The 19,317-nt window shown below is 30.7% G+C and overlaps 1 long non-coding RNA gene across 1 annotated transcript in view; it reads right to left on the bottom strand.

Moving 5' to 3' along the window:
* Nucleotides 1-12,409, bottom strand: part of LOC142327778 (uncharacterized) — a 133,144-nt gene extending 120,735 nt beyond the window's left edge. Inside the window, exon 1 of the long non-coding RNA XR_012757088.1 lies at nt 12,311-12,409. This is a non-coding gene — a long non-coding RNA (uncharacterized LOC142327778). The remainder of the gene's footprint in view (nt 1-12,310) is intronic.
* Nucleotides 12,410-19,317: the final 6,908 nt, after the last annotated feature.

Raw genomic sequence — 19,317 nt, 5'->3', positions numbered from 1 at the left:
TTATTTATTAGTAAACCGGTCATTTTACATATTCTTTATAACATATTTTATAACGTATTAAAATTATAACTCGACTACTTAAGCAGTAATTACTGAATTTATTATTTAAATAATCAAAACATTACTAATTAGTCGAGATTAGCGAGCATAGGTTATGTTTGGTTTGATTGGTGATTATTTTTTTTTTTTTTGCATACGAAGAGGGAAAAGCAACCAAACGCCCAGCAGCCTGTACTGCTGGGTATGTGAGGTTTCCTGCCGAAGCAGGAACCCACTAAAAACCCTTCCGCTCTCACGAAACGGTGATGGAAACTGTCGGTTAAGTATAACCTTATCACCGCGCGTGCCACGGATACTCCAGTGCTAACGTCCAGCGTCCCCCGGGGACAGCCACCAGCGACGATCCGGTAGGACCCCCGCTGCCATCCCCGATGGTTGGCCTTCCCAGATCCCACCCTCCGATTGGACACTCCCCAACTACTGCTCCTCTTCCATCATCTTCGTATGAAGGACGTTACTGAACCACAGGTTTACTGTGGTTCCGTAACCAGAACCAGTGATTGGTGATTACCTAACCAAACATAAACTACGCTCCCTTTGCTCGCTAATTTCGTCTAATTACTGTTAATTATACAAATTGTAAATGTTATTATCCAACATTGGAGGCGATTATACATATTAACCGGTAATTATGTAGAATAACCATCAAATTTACGTAACATATAAATTTAGTAGAGCTTTTCCCTAAATTGGAAAAATACTACAAAAATTGCATAAATTTATTATTAGTCTAACAACTTTAAAGAAATTTAACCTAAAACTTTTTTTTTATCATTATTTCAATCACATAAGCAGTACGTAGATTTTATATGTATATTTTAGTCACATTTTGAACCTACATTTCTATGAAACGGAGGCGAGCCCGGCGGCATCGCGGTTATGTAGATTTTTTTTTCTCGTGGATAAGTCTTCCTAACTAATTTTTCCCCTAAAATAACTGCTAAAGAAACAAATGTTTTTTGATTTTTTTTTCTGTAGAAAAAATAACACATTCATAAATATAAACAAAGGGATGAATTAAAATATTTAATTTTCTAAGTATCACAGTGAACAAGATGAGGAAACCCCCAATAAAGATGTTATATTTTAAACGGAAATATACGTAAGCGTAATAAATGTTTAATAATTATTATACGCTTAAAGTTTATTAAGATGTTCCAAAGCAAAACAGTAATAAAAATCCAAAGACCAGTAACTAAAAAATAATGTGATATTTAGAAAAATTCACAAATATGTAAACTAAAAACATGATCAACAAACAACATTCTAATGTTTAATTTGATTTTAAAGAAATTTAAGAAATAACAAAAGTAAAACGGATTTAAAAATTTTTTTTTGTTTCGCTTTTTTAATTCGTTTTTTTAATGAAAGAGCAAGCATCAATAGCTGTGGTCGTTAGCTCGGTGGAAATTGGTAGTGTATGAAAAAATGGCATACCTTGATAAAAATAAATGAATCTGAAATAGGGAAAGAGATTACTACCGACTGGGAATTAAGTATTAAGTTATTATGAGGATGTGGTCTTTACCAAAAATTTATTACAAACTTATTAAATTTTGAAATCAGGCTATTTATTTGCTATCGATACTAATACAATCAAAGATAATTGATATAGCTGCGACTAGAAGATAAGAATTGGTGTTGATATGTAATAGCATTTAGAATTTTAAATTTATAATTTAATAGAAATCTTTTAATGAAAATTCGTCTCTTAAGTTTTGTTCATGGGAATATATCTTTGATCAGCCTAAAGACCATGCTGCTAAAGACCATGTTGAAGTCATTTTTAGTTTCCCGTGTACATAGGGCTATAGACAAACCATAGTTCTAAAAGGGAAAGTATTGTTTGTAATCGGTCCGATTTGGTCATATGCGATTTTCACCGGACCTTGACGTTTTGACACCTAAGGAACCCAAAAAACCAGAAAAAACGGATGGAAATAATTCGGTGTTAGTGTTTGGTTGTACGTGGGTTCGGTGTAGGCCTCTAAATCACCTTGCATCTCCAGAACTGACTGATTTTGACCAAACTTGGTCAGATTACTTCTATATATGGGGGGGCGTTAATGATTTTAAATTTTCAACATAAAAGGTTAAGGGGGTGAGGATGGAAATCAAGGCCACACTCAGTATTTCGAGATTTCGTCTAATTAAAGTTATATTTTTCTAAAGCACATTTGTTAACAATTAAAAAAAAACAGTATTTGAAAAAAACCGTTTTTGCAAAATCGCACCCACAACCCAAAAAGTGCTCAAAACTGCTGCTATGTTGTGACGTCACAAGTGAACGGTAGAGTTAAGTACATGAATAATATATATATATATTTTTTTTTTAAAGTATTTTTCTTCTTTCCCGGGCCGGATCCTGCAATTAATTATTACACAGCCCGGGGGAGTGTCCTTTACTCTAAAGAGCCTCCACGTTTCGGTCCGCCGGCCCGATATCACTTTCACCCGCCTCAAACCCTCAGAGTAGGATTCACCAGGCCCGGCTATGCCGCTCCTGGTTCGCCACTCCGGGGACACCGGAGTGGGGACACCGTTCGCCTATAACGGGGACACCCCGAGTGGGGCATCCCAGCCGGGACTCGGTCTTTTTCGCTCGGGGGTGCGAGAACCCCGTGCCTCATCGTTACCGCCCACTCGTGCAAGCACGTGCGAACGGCAGCTCCGCAGAGGGCTGTCCCTCATCCCGTAGCCCCAGGATCTTTCTCCTGAAGGACCTCGCCACGAACCCTGCAACGGTATCAAAAATAATGGGGCTCCGCAACATGATGACGATGAAATGCATAATATTTAAAGTGTAAAAAAGTAACTCGGTCAGATTGAGTCTAGAACTCGATCGCCCGGACGAATCGGTATCTGATGCGTTAAGTTTCGCGGCTGTATCGGCCTGCCGACCGTACAAACGAAATTTGTTGTATGCAAGTCGTAAAATTAAATTAGTTCAGTTACTGCCGACCGTCGTTGCTATTATCACCATACCCGCGCTAATTAAACAAGGTATGCGCGCACGCGTTTTAGTTGGAATCAAATCATTGAATTAAATAAACGAAAAAATATATTTAAATAAAATGATAAATATTTTAAATTGTCTGTGTAATCCGTGCATCAGAAACAATCCACACTTGTAGGACAGTTTCCGGAAATGCGGCTTTAGTGGCGTGATGGGAAAGTCTTACAACTGTGTTGTCAACTTTATTGCTTATATAATACTGTAAAAGGGGAGCACATCATGTCGTGGAAGACAATTTTTAATAGTTCATTGCTTTTAAGTTAACTTTAAGCTTTATGGAATCGCTTAAACTAATCCTTCTTACTAATTTTGTTTATTGTAGTTTACATCTTTATTTCATGAACATTAATAAAAATATTCATTTTATAATGTTTTGTAAGTATTATTTATTTATTAATTAATTAGAACTAGTTATTATTATTTCTTTATTATAATTTTTCGAAATGAGTATCTAGTTTTAAATTTTAAGTAATTTTTCTTATAAACGGTTTTCGAACTTTTTCTTGTTTTGTAATTTTTTAAAACTTAAATTTTTTACTTTTTTATAAGTTTTTATTTGGAGAGGTCGATAAAAATATATTGCTCGTATGGAAAAAGCCGATTATAAGATTAGCGCCAACGGGAATAAAATTGTATCTTGATGATCATAAAAAGAGTGCTGAGAAGCGATATAAAAAATATTGTTACGTAAGGCTACTAAGTATACAGACAGAATGGCGGAATCCATTTTAAATCTTCAATCTATGTTTAACGATCAATTTTCTAAAATTTTTCATGAAAATACTTAGAATATCTGTTCGTTATAACATAATGATATAACTTAATATTAATCAGAAATGTTGAAAAAAGAAAAATCAAATCATCTATTTAGAAAAATTATTTTTTTATTTTTAAATATCTTTTATCTAGTTCATATTACGTGAATAAACTTACAATAAGGTTACCAAAAGAATTTCCTTTAAAAAAATAATGAAAGAATCATTGAAATCATGTCGTATTTGGTAGTGGAAAGCACATGAAAAAATCATACGGATGGAATTGAAAACTTTCTGGTTTTATCGAAGAGAGTACTATAAAGAATAAATAATTGAAATTTCTACGATTTTTTATTTGCTAAAAACCTAAATAAGAAAGTTTTTCCGAAAAATCAATAAACATATAATGACAAAGAAGAAAGCGTTTTTTTAAAAGAACTTCAGCTATTTAAATATAAAGATATATATAGTATCTGTGTTAAAACATTTATTTTAATCATTCAGTTTTAGAAGATGTACAACTAAATAAATTTTATTGTAACTGATTTTTATAATTTTGCCGGACCTGCATTAAATAAGTCTACTGAAAGATATCTTGCTAGCAAAAAACATGGAATAAAAATACCTGTTTTAAAAAAATACTTAATGTTTTTTTTTTTTTTTTATTTTTACTTTATTCTTTTCTTTTAACCCTTCGTATCAAACGAAAACAGGTTCGCTAAACCATAGTGCAATTAGTGGTAGGAAAGAGAAGGGAAATGGCGGTTGCCGTGAATAAGGCTGTACATATATATTTATATATGTGTGTGTGTGTGTTCACAGTAGCTTTAAAATCATGACCGTTTTAATGGATTTCTCTTTATATTCTAGTACAGTCTACTATAGTTAGTTGTAAAACCACCAAAGCGTTATGTTATATCAATATAATACTGTTACTACTTGTTAGTTATATAATTTATATCAGGATAAGGAAAAGTTATTTTAATGGATAAGTTTCGGGATTTACTAGATTGTAATCTAACTATTATTACGTTATACCAAGTAACGGTAATTTGGAGAAAAACAATAGTATTTGTATATACTCATGTTCAGTAAGTAATTATATTAAGACGTGAAGTCAATTTAAAACAAAAATTAATAAAGAAATAATAAAAGCATTAACAATTATTTATTTTTGTAAAAAATCGGTAACTCACTGCCCACTCATAATTAATTTAATGATTATTATATTAGGCAAATATTACATTTTTTTTTATTTGTACTAAAAATTAGAAAATTTCAAAATAAATTTTAAATTCAATTAAAGTATATTATTGATACTAATACCGTTTACTATTAGAACATATTTCAAATTATGACAAAATTAATTGATAAACCAAGTTTTCATCTGCACGAGAAGAAGGGGGCAGCATTATTAAGGGTATTCTAAAAAAAGAGCGGTACAGTCGCGTTTACTATATGTATACGATTAGATTATGTTTTAATCATTATTATGCAGTACAGATTATTAGAAACCTTTATTTTTCATCTAAAATCTATTTATTTCATTTATAGGCCGATATTATACTATGTAATTAGTTAATGTAACAGGACCTTCCAGGCTTTTGTAAGCTTTTATTGACGATTAATAAATCATTAATGTTAACTGATTTATAAACGTTATAATTTGTGATTATTTCATAATTTATTTAATTATTTATATTCCAACAATAGGTGACATGCAAAAACAGATATCCTTATAGCTTACAATTGGTACGACTTTGTGTAGTATCATAACATGAGTAAGATCTAAATTTTCAATTTTCATTATGAATTAGTTAAGAAGAAAAAGAAGACGAAATACAGGATCAAAGAATTTTTTTTATAATTAAAATAACTGACAAAAACCTTGACAGCGTCCCCCATCGCAACCTCTGGACCTTTTTCGCAAAGTTTTTTTTTAATAATGAAAACACTTATGACCTCTAGATATGTCATCAATGGTTGTGTGCTCCCTCCGTCAGCTTTTTGCTAGATATTCCAAACATACTACTTCACTGTACATTTGACTCATTCTTTAAAACTGGTCATATCAATAATTTTAATAGTGAATTGAAATAATATATTAAAAAATTAAAACGAAATAAATGATCTTTTAAAAATATTAGAATATATATAAAAACCAAAAGGAAAGTGTAGTGAAAATATAGTTTGGAAAGAAGTACTAGAATATTACACAAAAAATTAACCTACTTTAAAAACAAATTCTCCCGCCTTCAATTAGTCCTCACCACCAAATAGCCACTATCACCATGACCGTTAAAAGTGACGAAAAATCTCGCGAAGCGAGATCTAGCGCTAGAAAGCTTTTAAATAAAGGCAGGAAGATAATTTTAATAAAACAAAAAATCAAAGCTAAGTACAACTGTATTTTGAATACATTAGTAAACAAAAAAAACTTGTAAAAAACAAACGACATGCGCACGCTTGTGTGTGGCTGTTCGGGTAGTGCGCATTACCTTTGTAAATATTAGAAAACTGACGAAACTGAGTTACAAAGGTTTAAAATATTAGTTACCGTTAACATGAGATTATGTTAATATTATTATAATATTGCAATAATAACATTCTCTATATTAGATATATAAATTAAATTTAATACATTAATCGAATCATGTGATATTGTTATCGATTTAATAAATTAAATTTAAAAAAATGCTAATCAAATAGCGAAATTAAACCTACTAAAAATTTATCCTTTATCGTACGATTTAATAGTTTTTGAATTTATCTATAGATGGCACAGAGTGTAACCAATTCAATATAATTTGTTTACGTTGGCGTGTGTAAATCTTTACGACGTTGAATAGACTCGTGGAATTTTACAGACATTGAAAATGTTAAATGGAAAACACCGTACAAGTAATAAACTGAAACTTACGTGCAGCAAAAATAAGTTGATCTACAAAAGAACAGTATTTCGCATCGAATACGTACGATAATGAAAGAGGGCCCGAGTCGTCTCTTTTAAGAGTATAACCAATATTCCTTACATACTTTTGAGAATTAGAGTTTTCAAACAAAATTTTGGTCATTCCCTTTTTTCTCCACAAATTGATTTTATGAGAAATAGTGATATATATATATATATATAATTTATTTTCAAAGTATTGTCTAAATAGCAATCTTCAAGATTGTAATATCTTTGTTCCTAAGATATAAAATTTCCAAAAAAAATTAACCCTTTTTCATCTAGTTTTAAAAAATTCTGTCTTAGTGATAGTTTGCGTTATAAAAAAATCTAATGTAGAGACATGATTTCCTTGTGCACCTATTACATTACATATACACATTTGTTTTTTTTTTTTTTTTTTATGAAAAGTACATAAAATCTTATTTCATTAATAACTTCTGATATTTTTTTATTATTGTTATTATTTATTGTAAACATGTTTTTGCAATCAGAGTTTAATAATTATTAATAAATTAATATATTTAAATTAAAAAAAAAAAAAAGGTTAAAAAAGGAGATGAAGTCGGATTTCAACCATGTGCCATCCCCTTGTAAGATCCAAATATTTAATTAATTAAAAACTACTTGGTTATAACTCTGGAATTATTCATGCAGTAATGTACACAAAAAAAGAGTTGTTAAGGGTCCAGACACTTCTGATACTATTTAATTTAATAAACATTCACCCAAACAAATCTGATGTCTACATCACATGACTTCCTTGTACGCCTATTAAATTACATATACACATTTTATTAACACGAAAACTACTTAACATTTTATTTCATTAATAACTTCTGATTTTTTTTTATTTTATTGTTATTACTAAATTATTATTTATTGTAAAAATGTTTTTACAATTACAGGTTAATAATTATTAATAAATCAATATATTTAAATTAAAAGAAAGTTAAAAATAAGGAGATGAAGTCGAATTTGAACCGATATGCCTCCCCCTTGTAAGATCCAAATATTTCATTAATTAAAATTTTATTTCGCTATAACTCTGGAACCAATGGAAATAAATACTACTTATGATATATATATAGCTCAAAAGCTCTCAATGAGGACTTATTACTGCAGTTAAGAGAAAGCCCAAAATCCAAATGTTTTTAATTTTGGGCTTTTTTGAACACTTTTGGTTCAGTCGATTGTAATCAAAAAGGGAGATGCACAACTAGATATTGCAACAGTCCTAAATTCAAAATTTCAACATCCTACGGCTAATCGTTTTTGAACTATGCGAGATACATACATACATACATACATAATTACGTACAGACATCACGCCGAAACTAGTGAAAATGGATTCAGGGATGGTCAAAATGGATATTTCCGTTGAAATCTGAAAACCAAAATTTTTCGCGATCACAATACTTCCTTTACTTTGTACAAGGAAGTATAAACATGATGAAAAGAATAAAGAAATTTATCAAGAGCTGAACAGATAAAAAATCCAACATACAATAAAAAAACGCCTATCAATTAACACCAAACTGAAATATTACAAAACCAAAACGGTTGTCCTACGGGAAGTGAAAACGTTTCAAAAATCATCAGGAAAACAGAACAGACAAAACCTCCATAATAGAAGAAGAATAAGTAGAAATTGCATAAATAAAAAATATATAAAAGAGGGACAGAGTGGCAAATCCTATCAAATGAGGTGGTTTATAAAGAGATGGCATCAATAATTGATTTAATGAAAAGAAAAGAATTTCCTTTTTCGGACATTCATTGTGAATGACAGAAAATAAATTGTCTTGACAGAAAATAGAAACATTATGGAAACAGAAAATGCCACCATTTGGAATAGAATGAAAGTAGAGGATTTAAAAGAGAAAACACAGAAACTGAAAAAAAATTAAGGATAATAATATATATAAGATTTCAACCAAAGATAAACAAATCATGATTGATCAATAGTGTTTTTTCAAAGGAAGAAAGAAATGCAAGATTTAATAGGATGAAAAAGTACTGGAAATCAAGAAATCTTAAAAATTCCAAAGTCAAACAAATCAAAGACCAGAATTAATGACTGCAGTCATCCAATATGGCCGTAAAAGCAAAAAAAAACCTATGATTTATAGACTGAATTTTTGGAATTTAAAATTCGTATAATTCTGGCATTGTCAAAACCGATTAAAATACTGCAGTTATATCTTAGTTTGAATTCAAATCGTTTAATGTTATCGAACGGATAAATTTCATGAAATAAAGCGTGTCAATTTTATGTAACGTTATGAAATTTCTTTTCATAACGTCTAACTGTACAGAATACTTCCGTACTGATGTCTTTCGGGGTATACAAATAACCTGTTTACACTTCTTTAACGATGTCATCAGACTAGACAATCATCCTAGACATGATTGCTTCAGAAAGCAGCCCAATTCTTGTAGTTGTTTGTCTCATCGGCGAATTTTGTTTTGGTTTGGTGGTTCTTGCTTGATTAAAAGATGGTATTAACGTCTAACAATTATAATAGACTTAGCAAGTCATAAAACATTGTAATCTGCACCACTGTTGACATTGTAACAGGGTACCTATACGGTTATACTAGATCTTGTTCACAAATCAAAGACTTGGAGACTTTCTTTTCATTCTGACGTATACGAGCATGTCTTTATCGTGCTTTGTTCCAAAACTATAATTGTTTGAAACTCTACCATCATTTTACAGACACAAAAAATTTGAAATTTCCCAACAGTACGCATATATCATGAACCTTAACTACAAAATTTTACCGGTAAATAATTTTAAAAAACTTGGTACGATTTTGGTTATTATTTATCAAAAACAGTGAAGTAATACAATTTTTTAGTTACGATATATTTTAATGTTAAAGGCTCATAAATCCTACATTTATTTCCTTCCAGTTTGACCATATAATTCATTATAATCACTATATCTAAGCTTTAGATCTTAATTAGGTAGCTTTTTTTTTATAAAAGTAATGTATTATTGAAAATTTTTAATTTATTTTTATAATATTAAGATGTAAGTTAATGTATTCAACTGAAATGAAAACACTTATTTATTTTTCTTTATAAAATTCTGTTTTTTCATATTTTTTTACTTAGGAGATTTGCCGGTTGAGGCACAAACTTTAATGAATTGAATTAATGAACTGTGTGAGAATTGTGAGTCTCTATCACTGTGTGAGCTGTATTTGAACTGAATGATTCGAATCAATCAAATAAATACTATTACAAGAATAATATAAATAAATTTAGGTTAAATAAAATAAATTAATAATAAAATTTATGTTAAATTAAATTAAGAAATTTCTGTTCAACAGTGGCTTCCAGTGGGGACCTAAGGCTAAAGTGATGAGGTTTGCGAGCACCTAACGGGTGGCTAGACCAATCGTCTCCATCAATTAGTAAGAAACGGGTTGGTTCTGGGGCGCTGTTTTGGGAGGTGCAATGAAGTGCTCTTATCATATCTCAGCAAATAATCGTCCGATTTTCAAAATTCATACGGGCTATTTGTCAGTAGGTTGATGGTTAATCTTTGGAAGCGTCAGGTGTACTATCGATTTAAGGAGCCCCTGAGTTGGCTCTGGGATTTGCCCGGGCTGACCTGAACCCCGAGATCCAGGTTCTGCCTAGATGAGCCGAATAGTGTATATATATAAAAATTATATATATTATTTATATATATATAAATAAATATATAAATAAATGAATACATTGTAAGGGCCCAATTTTGAGAATGTGGGTGATGAAAATCAGCATTAACGCATCTGTTGTTGTTAGCTCCATATACGTTTATTCTTGAAGATAAATACATCATATAAGCCTAAAGCTAGTACTTAAATTTTAAATGGACATTTTTGTGGTGTATGAAAAATTTCATGCCTGATCCGAATTCGAACCTGAGATCTTATGAATAAAAGATTACAAAGAGATCGGCGGAGATGAACAATTGTGATTTTCATACTGTAAAAGTAAGAAAATTCATCTAGTTTTTATTCTAAAGTATTTTAATTTAATAATTAATAGTATTCTATTGGTATATTAAAAATATTTTTTTTTTTAATATTTGTCATCAAATACAATAAAAATATTTTTATTGTATTATATTTTATACAACAATTATCGATGAATCGGTCGATAATTGGAGATAATTTTATGATGTTTTTTATTTTTTTACTTAAAATATAAATAACTATTCTACAATTATTCAATCAATTTTAATTTTTTAAATATAATAACGTGGTATCTACCGCCCTCTGTGTTGTTTTCTTCAAATTTTATGACACTTTCATGAGAGAAAACTTTTTGTAACACTTTTTCTAACATGACAGAAAAATCGATTGCCATCTATTTTTATTTAAATGGGAGAAGCCGTTCCAGAGTTACAAGGTAACTCAAACAAACGAAATAATAATAAAAACAAAAAATAAATCAAATAAAAAAATTAACATAACCATTCACAGCACACGTCACCGGTTTATGAGCTTGCAAAGATAATGGTTATTGTTTAACGTAAAAAAAATATATATATTTATTTATTCTCCTTTATATGAACACGAAATAAATAAATAATTTATCTTTTTTAAATTTCATTATGATGAAACCAACTTATTATTAAGATTTATTCATACAGATAAAATATATTTAGTTAGAATCTTGGAATCACTTTGTCAACATTAATTTACAATGTTTAAGTTAACAGCAAGTGAATAAATATTTTAGATAATGGAGATGGCTTTCCATTTTATTTAAAAGGAAAAAATCTAAAATAAATATTAGCTCCGAAGTGAGAAAATAATAAAAATATTTTATTATTAAATAAGGATATTAAGAAAATTAAAATATTAAAGAAATTCAGTTATAAATTAAGGAAATTAAAAAAAAATGAAAACATAATCGACACTATTAAAAAAAAAGGAGAATAATCTCCTTTAAATGATCGTAAATTTAAAAAGAATATATGAAGAAAGATTGATAATTAAATCCTTTGATATAATCTCAAAAGTAAAGAATATTGGCTTCTAGAGGTACGGGTAGATCTCCATTAGATCAGAATATGAGAAGTGGGAAAGTGAGATGGAAAATTTTCAAGAAAAAAAAATCAAAATAATTAGTGGCTCGAGTCGGAAGAGGAAACAATAACAGGAGAATCACAGACGAACAAAGAGAAAAATTAAGAAAAATGATGACAGAGATGGCACAAGATTAAAGCCTCGAAGGAAAAATAAAGTTTGTTTAAGCGGTCCAAAGATGACCAGTCGAAAAAGTTGTTAATGGTAAAAAAAAATCTTCATTAAATGTAATCTCCCAGTTTAAAATAAAATATGACAATAAAACACTGTAGGTCAAATCTAATGTAAAGAATAAGTAGAATAAAATATAAAATATATGGTAAAAGATTATAAATTAATACAAAATAAAGATTGTGTAAATTTATAAAGCGATTCATTCTTCAACAAAAAAAAGCAAACTCAAGTAAAGTTAATAGTTATGATTTTATAAAATTACCAGCTGGTCGGGACTCGCTTCACTTCTCCGATAGTCTAGTCAGTCCGCTCCCTGGTTCACCAGTGTTTATTACTCTAATTGTTATAACAGCAATACTGAAAAATAACAATTAAATTATTCAGGCTTTATATAAATTTGAAAAATAAGCTAATTAAATTACAAAAGACAGAATAGTAGTAACTATGATAACTAAAGCGCGCGCGCACACACACACACACACACACACGCGCGGCAACGAAAAAATCATAATTTATTTCTTTTACCATGATGACAGAAATATAATAATGATGCAAAAGGATTAATTCTTTTCTTCTTTAATGAATATCTTTAATATCTTAACCTTCAAGGGAGCCAGGGCCTCGATCTATGGCTTAAAACTTTCCCTGGGATAACAGGAATGTATCCTTCAAATTTGAAAGCAATCGATAGGTAGTTCTCATGACAGACATACACACAAACAAACTTACGGTTTTATATACAAGGTAACAGTAGCGGTTCGTAGCTAAAATTAGTGGGTGTGCTGATCCAGAAAATATTTTTCTGGGCCTTTTCAATGCCATCCTTAAAGTTTTCTGGAAAATCAAAGAACCAAAAAAAAATGAATCAAATAGAATAGCTTGAAACAGCATTGAGCCGCCGCTGCAAGGTAATTAAATTATAAGATAACAAAATTATAAATAACTGACAATATTATTAATAAAGCGACTATTGATACATAATTAATTCAAATAACCAACAATTAATAATACTAACGCCTACGTTACTATTAATAATTGTAATATTATTACATTTTCCGGAGATAATTAGTATAGATGAATCGATCTATATTCCAAGCTCGTGAATTGCTAACATGCTCTCTATTTTCTGACCTAATCAGGTAAATGAAAAAAAAAACAGTCAGGAAAGGCAATGTTTTTTTCATGAACATCATAATTTCATTATATTATTACACATCCGTAAGGTAACCTAAATACCTTATCACAGGCGACTCATGTCGATGCTATACTGTATACTAACTATATCATTTATGGTGTAACTAATAGACTAATTGGAGTTGGAGTCGGACGGGCATGAAGGGAGTGATGACTTCACCCTTTGGCGTACAAGGTCTAAACTATAAAATTAGCTACTAATTATTTCTCTACCTCTATTCCTTCTAACAGAAGTAAATCTTAGCGGTTAGCTTCAGGGGTTAAGTTTAATTAACATCAAACAACATGGTTCTCTTGAAACTATAAAATTTTACTTAATGAATGATAAATAGTAAAACTACTATTTCAACACGCGTAAAATTCATACATCTTGCAGTAATTAATTTTCGGAATCAATTTTTTTTAAATACGTCTTTACTCGCTTTGCTTTTTAATCAAGACTAAATAAAATAACGTTCTTAGGTTAGCAGAAAATTATTACGACTAATTTTCCCTTTGATTTATTTTTTCTATAGTTATATCGTATTTGTAAGTTTTAGATTTTAATAATAATAATAAACTCATTTTTGGTTGTTTTTCTTTTTTCAGTTAGTGCATTATATTCTTTTTATCAAATTTTGTTCTATGGGATTGATAATTTATATATCTGTTAATAGTTGATGAATTTCGAAATGATTTTTTGTTCAATATGTCCGAGAAGTACCCGTACCATTAGACAAAATACGAGGAAGAACTTTGCAGTAGTATTCACTGTTAATATTGACTGCACGGAGTAGAAAATCGACGTAAATGATGCCATTTTTATTCCAAAATATTGAGGCCATAAACTTTGGTGGTTCCAAACCACCTCGACCGGGATCGTCGCTCATTGATGTACAGAGTTCTTTAAAACATTTTCATCACTCAAATGTTTTACTGCGACTAAGAGTCTCATCAAAATACTGTGCAAGGGATCGCGAATAAATCTTACCGGGGTTTACGCTTTCATTCACGAGAAATTTCATTATGAAGCGCTGTTCTACATATCCATTCACTTCATTAGACGTTATGTTCATTACGACTTACTTTTGTTGTTCATTAACGTTACTTCACGTCAGCGCACCATGCGGTAATAGCTGACACTTGTACCTTATCTGAACAACCAACAGATGCACAAGAATCTCCATTTACACACTCTAGTCTTTTCTTTTTTTCTGTTTAGCCTCCGAAACCACCGTAAGGTATTACTTCAGAGGAAGAATGAGGATGATATGTATGAATGTAAGTGATGTGTAGTCTTGTACAGTCTCAGGTTGACCATTCCTGACATGTGTGGTTAATTGAACCCCAACCATCAAAGAACACTGGTATCCACGATCTAGCATTCAAATCCGTATAAAAGTAACTACTTTTATTAGATTTGAACCTTAGAACTCTCGCTTCTAAATCAGCTGATTTGCGATGACGAGTTCAGCACTAGACCGACCCGGTGGGTTGACACTCTAGTCTAACGAAAGTCCCGGATTGACATGAACGTCCCTCGTACTCGTATGTTGTGTTTATTATTATTACATACACTAAATATATATACTATATACATATAGTATATGTATTTATTACATATTATTAGCATTTTAAATAACTGTACGTTATTAATTCAATGGATTTGTATGTGCACCATCGAGCTGAACGCACAGAGCTATTCTCTGTCTTCACTTCTTCCTTGAAAAAGGAAGGCTTTCTCCACACACGCAATTCTTCGTTTACTCCATATCGGCGTTGAGATATATAGGCCTTCATTATTCTCCACAATAAATTTTCAGTTGTGGTAAGATCAGAGCTTTGTGGTGGTCATTGCAATGAGACTGGTGATGCTTGTGAATCACTGCTGGAAATCTCCCAGCAGTGATCATCTTTGTTGTTGTTTGTTGTTGTTCATCTAGGAAATCGAGCATTTGAAGAGAAAATGAGCTGCAGTTCCGTCGACATATTAACCATCCTTTCCAACTTTTTCAAATAAAAATCACCATTGTCATACTTTTCAAAAAAAAATTTCAGAAGAAGTATCACGATATATCATCCGCCCCATAACATAATATTTAGTGCATTTCTTTCCAATTCAAGAACAAAATGAGGATTCTCTTTAGCCCAGAAAACCATATTCCAGGCTCGGTGAAATGGATAATTGAACATCAATAAAAATACAACACTTATGCGGTATACCGCATTTGAAAGTCGTGCCAACAGAGCACGGTAAATTATAACACGCTGTTACACGTCTCTATCCGATACATAATTCACAAAAATTCTTCTTAGTATGTACATATATTATCGATTGAACTGTTTTAAGTTCGGCCCCTCATTTATGAATATATTTAACTGGTTACTATTCAATGAAATCGGCGACAGCAACACATGTTTGAACTCACATCTTCTTTCGTCCACCTATCATTTCTTTCGTTCCATGCGGCCTAGCTTTAACACCTTCAGAAACAAATGCACGTTTCTACCGATCAAGCAGCATTTCTTTACGAGACGGATATTTTCTGCAGAATTCAAGAAATGTATTCATTGTTTGTTCTGTGCGTTGTCGTTGGTGCACCCAAATATAAGATACCTCAGTACTATAACTGCTCCCGCTCACATTATTCATGGCTTTGCAACTGAAATAAAAGAGCGAGCAAGTATCTTGTGCGTCCTTGAAAGCACGGATGCCAACCGCAGAAAGAAATTATTTTTTACCGAATATTGTGCAATTTCAATGGTAAAATGTTAATTTTAGTAGCGGGAGAGGACTTCTCGGAAGAACCGTACAAAACAGTCCAAAAATTACCCATAAATGGCATAAAAAAATCAACATTATTTGACCTTTAAATCCCTTTAATTGAGTTCTTTTCCTTAAATTACTATTTTATAAAAAAAAAATTGGAACATAGTAATAAAGTACAAAAAACAAATAAAAAAGTATCTAATGTTATAAGAAAAATTTCGCCAGCAATTTTTGAGTGTGTATGTAAATTTTATTTTATTGTATGATAACAAATCATTAAGTTTACTGTAAGATTTACGTAATGCAACATTTTGAAGTTCACGCTGATGTTCAAGTAACGATACTTTTAAGAAAACTTTTCTTATAACAAACTTCAAGGAAACTTATTACACTATAAGTTTTTTTTATTCTAAACCACAATACTTATAGAAACAAATCTTTTTACTTCACTTCAGTAACCTAAATTTACTCTAACTGTAAAAGTTAAGTTATAAGATTAATTTTAATTTCAAAGCAAATAATTAATAGTCTTTCTTTTTTTCTTAAATACGACTAAATACACTACATAAAAAAAAAAAAATTTATAGAATGAAAATTACATAACATTTTACTTCATTAATAACTTCTGATATATTTTCATACTTTTCTTTTCAATTGTTATTATTGAATTATAATTTATCGTAAAACTTTTTTTTCAATCAGAGATTAAAAAAAAAAGTTAAAAAAAAAGTCTGATTTGAACCGATGTGCCATCCCCTTATAGATCAAAACATTTCATTAATTAAAATTTCATTTGGTTATGACTTTGGAAACAATGAAAATAAGTTCCATTTATGATATATCGTTGAAAACCTTTCACTGAGAGGTTATTAATGAAGTTAAGGAAAAGCCCAAAACCCAAAAAAATTTGATCTTGGGTTTGATGGAAATTTTTGGTTCAGTCGATTGCAATCAAAAGTGGAGATGCTCAACTAGATGTTACAACAGTCCTAAATCCAAAATTTGAAATAGTACGACTAATCTCTTTTGAGTTATGCGAGATACGTACATACAAACACACATGCATACATACGTAAGTACAGACGTTACGCCGAAACTAGTCAAAATTAATATTTCCATCGAAAACTAAAACCCACAATTTTGTGCGATCTACTTCTTTTACTTCGTACAAGGGAGTAAAAATTATTGTATCACTTTTAATTTTTTCACTGGCTTGCGCTTTAACATGCATAAAATTTTCTACAGGTATGACTTGGACGTTTGCCTCCGTCTTATCAACCGAACTGTAGGCTAGCTTTGACGGGACGAGCGAGTGCTTCACGTTTTATCTCCGATAATAATGTACAAAAATTCATGCGCTGCAGCAAGACTTCTTTCTTATGTGTATCGATTAACATCTTTAGCACCTATCTGGCACACCATTTTTTTTCTAGTTCAATTTTCACTCAAAACATCATTCTAGTTCAATTTTCACTCAAAACATCAAAGAAAATTTTGACAAGATGCAGTGCCAGTTTTCTCGAATTTTTTCAACATTTTCAATTAAATCAACCGTTGTCATCGATAGTCTAACGCTATGTTCTTCATCGAGAATGTTCATTCACCCTTCTCGAAATGAATGACACCACAGTCTTTTTCTTTAGTGTCATTCATAATATTCTACGTAAACGTCACAAATTTGCCTGTGAATTTTAGTTGCAGAATTGTTTTTTTTACCTCAAAAATCGGTTTACTCCTCGTACTTCACACTCGGTGGGATCACAAATTGTAGCACGCATTATAAATGAATGAATATGAACAAAATGACTAACCTATTGTTGGGAACGTTTGACTATTGATTGACATAACTGAGCTACGCAAGTGCCATCTGTTTACATCTCTTATACAGGTGGGAGATTCAAAACTAACCTTACATTAAATACACGTCTCAGATGCACGCATATTTTAATTTTTCACAAGTCGTAAGGTTTTTTTTTTAACAGTTAAAATTATTATTATTTATTAAAGCATATTATTATTATTCGGTTAAAAGGAAAAATGTGATGTGATAATATTTCGTTCAAAATTATCTTTGTTTGATTTTTTTAATTTAGATAATTACAACATCGTCAATATTTTACTGATTTTTCTTTTATAGCTGTGTTTTTAATAAAAGTTCAATTTCTTAAACTAAAAAATGTTTTCTATCAATTAAATTTACAAAACATTTTTTGCAAAGTTTTAATTATTTATTGGTTGGTAATATTTTTTTTTTTGTGTTCAGTCATTTGACTGGTTTGATGCAGCTCTCCAAGATTCCCTATCTAGTGCTAGTCGTTTCATTTCAGTATACCCTCTACATCCTACATCCCTAACAATTTGTTTTACATATTCCAAACGTGGCCTGCCTACACAATTTTTTCCTTCTACCTGTCCTTCCAATATTAAAGCGACTATTCCAGGATGCCTTAGTATGTAGCCTATAAGTCTGTCTCTTCTTTTAACTATATTTTTCCAATTGCTTCTTTCTTCATCTATTTGCCGCAATACCTCTTCATTTGTCACTTTATCCACCCGTCTGATTTTTAACATTCTCCTATAGCACCGCATTTCAAAAGCTTCTAATCTTTTCTTCTCAGATACTCCGATCGTCCAAGTTTCACTTCCATATAAAGCGAAACTCCAAACATACACTTTCAAAAATCTTTTCCTGACATTTAAATTAATTTTTGACGTAAACAAATTATATTTCTTACTGAAGGCTCGTTTAGCTTGTGCTATTCGGCATTTTATATCGCTCCTGCTTCGTCCATCTTTAGTTATTCTACTTCCCAAATAACAAAATTCTTCTACCTCCGTAATCTTATCTCCTCCTATTTTCACATTCAGTGGTCCATCTTTGTTATTTCTACTACATTTCATTACTTTTGTTTTGTTCTTGTTTATTTTCACGCGATAGTTCTTGCGTAGGACTTCATCTATGCCGTTCATTGTTTCTTCTAAATCCTTTTTATACTCTCGGCTAGAATTACTATATCATCAGCAAATCGTAGCATCTTTATCTTTTCACCTTGTACTGTTACTCCGAATCTAAATTGTTCATTAACGGATAGTTCCATGTAAAGATTAAAAAGTAACGGAGATAGGGAACATCCTTGTCGGACTCCATTTCTTATTACTGCTTCTTTCTTTTGTTCTTCAATTGTTACTGTTGCTGTTTGGTTTCTGTACATGTTAGCAATTGTTCTTCTATCTCTGTATTTGAACCCTAATTTTTTTAAAATGCTGAACATTTTATTCCAGTCTACGTTATCGAATGCCTTTTCTAGGTCTATAAACGCCAAGTA

Source organism: Lycorma delicatula, chromosome 7 (assembly GCF_047948215.1).
Source record: "Lycorma delicatula isolate Av1 chromosome 7, ASM4794821v1, whole genome shotgun sequence".
In the NCBI taxonomy this organism is placed as follows: Eukaryota; Metazoa; Arthropoda; class Insecta; order Hemiptera; family Fulgoridae; genus Lycorma; species Lycorma delicatula.
Note: the sequence above shows the minus strand (reverse complement) of the source record. Positions and strands in the feature narration are given on the sequence as shown.